The following is a 6369-nucleotide window of genomic DNA, read 5'->3' on the forward strand; positions in this document are numbered from 1 at the left end:
ACAGAACACCACTATAAGGAATATTGCTAACTTCACCCTCCCATTTTCCCATGGAACAAACAGTCCTAGGGAGGAAAAGGGACTTACTCAAGATCACACATGGCTAGGACTGTACTCAGTCTTCCATTTCTTTTTTTTTTTTTAAGATTTTATTTATTTATTTGACAGAGAGAGACAGAGCGGCAGAGAGAACACAAGCAGAGGTGGGGGGCGGGGGGGAGAAGCAGGCTTCCCGCTGAGCAGGGAACCCTATGTGGGGCAAAAATATGGAACGCTTCATGAATTTGCATGTCATCCTTGCGCAGGGGCCATGCTAATCTTCTCTGTATCGTTCCAATTTTAGTATATATGCTGCCGAAGCGAGCACCAGTCTTCCATTTCTGACAACAGAGTAGTGGTAAAGAGCTTGTTCTCTGGGGTCAAGCAGAGCTGGGTTTCTTTTTTTTTTTTTTTTAAGATTTTATTTATTTATTTGACAGAGAGAGACACAGTGAGAGAGGGAACACAAGCAGCGGGAGTGGGAGAGGGAGAAGCAGGCTTCCCGCCGAGCAGGGAGCCCGATGTGGGGCTCGATCCCAGGACCCCGGGATCATGACCTGAGCCGAAGGCAGACGCTTAACGACTGAGCCACCCAGGCACCCGCAGAGCTGGGTTTCAAACCAATTTTGTAATTTACCACCTTTGGAATGAGCCTGTTTTTCTCCCTAGGCCTTGGTTTCCTCATTTGTTTAACAGAGATAATAATAGGGTCTACCCCATAAAGTTGGTTTTTGCTCATGATATACTTAATAAATACCCAATGAATGGCTCCTCTGTGCCAAGCACTGAGACACAGTACAGGCCGCTGGATATACTGCAGGGAGCCGAACTGATTCTGTCCTTGCTCGTAAGACACGTACTGTTGGGAAGACAACAGTAAACAAGCACACAAATAGGTAACTAATTACATATGATTCATCTCCTGAAGGAAATAAACAGGATTAAATGCTAGGGAATAATGGAAAGGGGAAAGGGCAGGTATAGTTAGATCATAGAGAGCTTCTCTAAGGAGATAACATTTAAGCTGAGACGAGAAGGATTTGAAGGATTATGTGAGATAACAAGTGTAAAGTGCTTAGAACAATGCCTGGTACAGAGTAGGGGCCAAAATTAATGTTGAATATCATTGATAACTTACTTATACCGGTGGTTCCCAATCTCAGAGCTGAGAATCTCTAGGTGGTGTGTAGTTGATGTACTCTTGGACTTTCTGTATATTGATAAAGACAATCTAACTTTTCAATAGTAGATGCCACTGTGAGGAATAAAAATACACATTCTTCTTTTTTTCCACATTTCCCATTTAAAGTATAACAAGACATTGTTAAGTATGAAGAACAGTGGAAAGATGTGCTATCATTTTGACTTTTTTTAGAGGATAAATATGAAAGTATTTGTAAAATATAGATTACCTTTGAAAGACACAGCAGAAATCGAAACAACTGGCTCTGGGAAGGACACTGAGTGACAGGAGTAGAGTGCAAGTACTATTCCCTTCGGTACCTTGTGAATTTTCTATCAGGCTCATACTACCTACTCGAAAAAAATGTTTGAGAGGATCCTCTAACTTTTCACCATTGCTAAATTTTTTCACGTATGTTCTCAATCAAAAGCTACTTAAAACAGAACTGTTATTTTATGGGATTTCTTGAAATTATTTTTGCCTTAAAATGAGATTCTCGGGCGCCTGGGTGGCTCAGTCGTTAAGCGTCTGCCTTCGGCTCAGGTCATGATCCTGGGGTCCCAGGATCGAGTCCCACATCGGGCTCCCTGCTCAGTGGGAAGCCTGCTTCTCCCTCTCCCACTCCCCCTGCTTGTGTTCCTGCTCTCGCTGTCTCTCTCTGTCAAATAAATAAAATCTTTAAAAAAAAAGGAGATTCTCATGCTAAAAAGCATTGGGAATTAGTGCATTATAATTTTACCCTCTTTAGAACGCACGGTAAGTTTTGAGATCCCAACAGACTACCAGAATTCCTGTGGTCAAAGAAGTGGGGGACTTAGGCAGAGGCTTCTAAGGGGAAGAGAAGTACCTGTCCAGGTTTTCTCAAGGTGTGATGTGTATGAGGATAAGCTTCCAGAATTAGCCCCAAGCATTTAGTATAGAAAAACACGGGATTGAGTTTCCTAGAAGGACAGCCCAATTCTGTATTGGCTCTTTCCTGGGGATCAAAGTGAATGAGTAGGCATGTTTTAGAAAATAAATCTTGATATTCTGAACCTGCTAACTATTCATCATAATTCAGTAATTGATAATAAAAATAATAACAGTCACCATTTATTAATGGTATTGTCTGTCAGGAGCTTATGTTTCTCCGTACCTCAACAACGTTGCATTTTACAGATTGAAGAGACTTCTAGAGATTTAATAACTCGCCCAAATGACAGGCAGAGTTGGGTTGCCATGCAGGCTTGTCCATGGCCAAAACACCTGCTTTGTGCACACCACTGCGCCAGCCCTCCGCCTCACCGCATGGTCACCTGAGAGGTCTCTAATCTCTCCCAACCTCTTCTGCCAGGGGCAGACTATTTGAAATTTATACCACTGGAGAGCAAGGGGTGTAGGCATCACTTTACAAAAAGATGAGGAAAATTGAGACACTGAGAGAATTTAAGTGACTTTCCCAAGATCACAAAGCCGTGGATAGGGCCAAGGTTTATCACAAACTCAAGCTCATACTTTCGGAAGGTTTTTTGGTTTGTTTTATTTCTTTTCTTTTTTATTTCTTTTTATTTTTTCAGCTTTATGGAGGTATAATTGACAAAACTGTAAGATATTTAAAGTGTATAAAGCAGGGGCGCCTGGGTGGCTCAGTCATGAAGCGTCTGCCTTCGGCTCAGGTCGCGATCCCAGGGTCCTGGGATCGAGTCCCGCGTCGGGCTCCCTGCTTGGCGGGAAGCCTGCTTCTCCCTCTCCCACTCTCCCTGCTGGTGTTCCTGCTCTCGCTATCTCTCTGTGTCAAATAAAGAAAATAAAATAAAAAATAAAGTGTACAAGGCAGTAATTTGATACACATATACATTGTAAAAGAATTCCTATAATCGAGTTAATTGACACATCCATCACCTCACATATTTACTTTTTTTGGTAAGAACATTTAAATTCTATTCTATTAACAGATTTTAATTATACAATACAGTGTAATCAACTATAGTAGCCATGTATACATTAGATCCTAAGAGCTTATTCATTTTATAACTGAAAGTCTGTACCCGTTTACCAATCTCTCCCCCTTCCCCGACTCCCCAGCCCCTGGCAACCACCATTCTATTCTGTTTCTATGAGTCTGACTTGCATTTCATTTTATGTCATTGTTTTATTTTGTCTTGATTTGTTTCGTTTTGTTTTGTTTTAAGACTCCACACATAAAGGACACCATGCAGTATTTGTCTTTGGCTCATTTTACCTAGCGTAATGCCCTCCAGGTTCACCCATGGTGTTGCAAATGGCAGCATTTTCTTCTTTTTTAAGGCTGAATAATGATTTTGTAGAGAGAGATATATCCCATCTTTATCTATTCATTCATCGATGGACACTTGGGTTGTTTCTATACCGTAGCTACTGTGAACAACACTGCAATGAACAGGGGAGTATAGATATGTCTTTAAGATAATAAATGTGTTTCCTTTGGATCAAGCTCACACTTTTGAACAGAATAACACGGGGAAATGGAAAGACAGACCTGTTGACTGCAGCATGGCTCCCCACCAGGTTGTGAAAAAAACTGGTTCATGGTAGCAGTAGGGCTGTGTCACTATATAATAATCACTGAGAATAAAAACAGAAGTAGACAGAATGGTATAGACATTCTGAATTCAAGATAGAACACCCACATGAAAAGCTTGGCTTCTTCTTCCAGATCCCTCCTACATAAGATGGGCTTCTTCCAGCTTTAGTCGATTCATTGGCCAGAAATGGCCACTGGACCAGGTTACATGAGTCGCTATGACCAGGAGAACTGGCTCGTCAAGGAGATGTGTACGGCCTTTATGTGGTCACCGAGTCTCACCCATCAAGCCCAACACGACAGGACAGTCTCGTTTTCTAAATAAAGACATTTTTGTAAACTTCTTTTTTTCTCCTTTTGAGATCTGTTTTCTAAATTTGGCTTCCAGAGTCACTCTCAGGTTCTGTGTGGTTAATTTCTTTTCCTCCAAGGATTTTCAAACAAGGGACTAAATAGAAAACAGATACTGAGACTCTGAGAATATTAGCACTGGGAAGGACTTTGGCATCAATGTCGTCTGAAGTCGTCCTTTCAAGAGGTAGACAGAGGCCATAGAGATGATTTGATTTGCTCAAGGTCACACAGCCTCGTTAGCGGCAGGAACAGCTCTAACAGCCCAACTCCTTGCTTGGTGCTGCTCTGTCCACGGTTCAAAATCCTGGCTCCGCCCCTTCTAGAACGGGAGCTCGAGCAGTTCGCTTCACCTTTCTTAGCCTTGGATTCCAGCCCCCAGCGATACTGGGGCAATGGTGTATCTACCTCTTAGGGGTTTTGTGAGGATTCAGTGAGACAATTCATGCAACACGCTTTACAGTATCCAGCACAGAGTCCCTGGCCAAGCATGTGGGCGATGGGCTCACATTGTCTATGTCTGAATTCCAGCTCTGCCACTTGCTTGACTGACATTTTGGCCCAGTTACTTTACTTCTCTGTGTCTCAGTTGCCTCCACTGTAAAATGGGTAGAGTGATCATAGGTTCTACCTCATTACAACTATAGCGAGTCTTAAATATAATAATATATGTAGCCTACTTAAAATAATGCCTGGCTCATGTTAGCTATTATTAGTCCGCCTAGACTGACCATTTTTCTTATTTTAAGTAGCTAGACTTAACCCCGAACTCAGCAGTTTTAAAACCACCCATTTTCAGATGTTTTGAATACAAGCTAAAATTCTTAAGAGTAGAGCCTGATGTTGTACTTTACATATGTATGTACATATGTATGCATGTATGCATTTATAAGAAGTCACATCATTGTTAGACCCAGCTGCTAATGAAGAGAGGGCATGATTCAGTCATTTCTAACCTAGGGCTATGTCTGGAGTCCAATGGTTTCCACCGTCCCATTTGCTGAAAAGGGCAGCAACCCCTCTGTCTGCGTTCTTCCATCTGGGATAATAATAATAATTTCTTTGTAAAGTGCTTGGAGACCTTTACATGAAAAGTGCTATGTGAGCCCAAATTATTATCTCTTTTCCAGAGATCACTTTTAGATTCAAATCCAGAAGCTCCTTAAAATAGACCACAGCAGAGGTATCATCTGGACACAGACTATCAGGTTTGTATTCTCACGATCGGATAATACGTTCGCACTTCACCCCCTCAGTGGTTTTCTTTTACGTGTCTGGGCATATCTAATTGGGATTGGGGGGGAAATGAGATGTCCTCAGGCTAGATGTTCTTACTGGTTAGCATTCAGAGATTTGCCTCCCTCTGTTTTCCTGATTTGTGTATTTGGAACCCTCTCCTGAGGTCAACAGGAACTCTGAGGTTGATTCAACTCTGGGGTCGTGAAGTGGGACGAGAAGAAGAAAGTATTCTCTTATTCCCAAATCCTCAGGCTAGTGTACCTTAGAGTGCCCAATTCAACCTTGTCTCTACCTCATAATTCCCAGGTCAGGAATATTAAGACTTTTTCTCTCCTGAATTTTCTTTCCAATTCATAAGCTCATTTATTCATTCTACCAGAAAGCATTTGTTGAAAACCTACTATGCATACTGACCTAGATGTTAAAGAAATAATTGTCATGGTTCCTTTTAGCTGGAGCTAAAATCTAGGCAAAATTAAAGTCAGGAGCTAGCACTTGCCCTTGACCTTTCCCTGCCCCCTGCCAACACACACACTTTTCTCCTATAATGTCACCCTCTTCTTTGCCTCTCAGGCTCAGTGACCCACCATGCTTTCAGCTCTCCCAATTCTGAGGGCAGAAAGAGTTTGCCGTGCAAATGCTAGGCCCTCAATGTTTGCTGAACATGACAAGCTCAACTCCACTAAGGGATTAATATCTATTAAAGTCTAATGCATTATCTCCTTAAGTTGTGCCTTAGTTTCTAAAACATTCTACGTTATTCATTCCAAAATGAAGTTCCTTATTCCCAAAAAGGTTTCATTCATTCTTTCTTTTAAAAAATCCATTTGATTAACACCGAGATCCCTGCTCTTGAAGTGCTTAGACTCTTAAAGGGGGATAGATGCTAAAAAGGAAACAAGGACTCAAACATTTTAGGAAGAGAAAGAAAAGAGGAAGAGAGAGTTTGTGAGTATGACTAGATTGGAAGTGACTTGGACACACTGCCACTTGCAGGGATGGTCTCTCTAAGGAA

General features: G+C 41.7%; 1 non-coding gene across 1 annotated transcript; it reads right to left on the bottom strand.

The window, feature by feature from the left end:
* Positions 1-260: 260 nt before the first annotated feature.
* Positions 261-367, bottom strand: LOC123325338. Its single transcript, XR_006540357.1, has one exon. It is a non-coding gene; the product is annotated as a U6 spliceosomal RNA (small nuclear RNA).
* Positions 368-6369: the final 6002 nt, after the last annotated feature.

This window comes from Neomonachus schauinslandi, chromosome 7, assembly GCF_002201575.2.
Source record: "Neomonachus schauinslandi chromosome 7, ASM220157v2, whole genome shotgun sequence".
NCBI classification, from domain to species: Eukaryota; Metazoa; Chordata; class Mammalia; order Carnivora; family Phocidae; genus Neomonachus; species Neomonachus schauinslandi.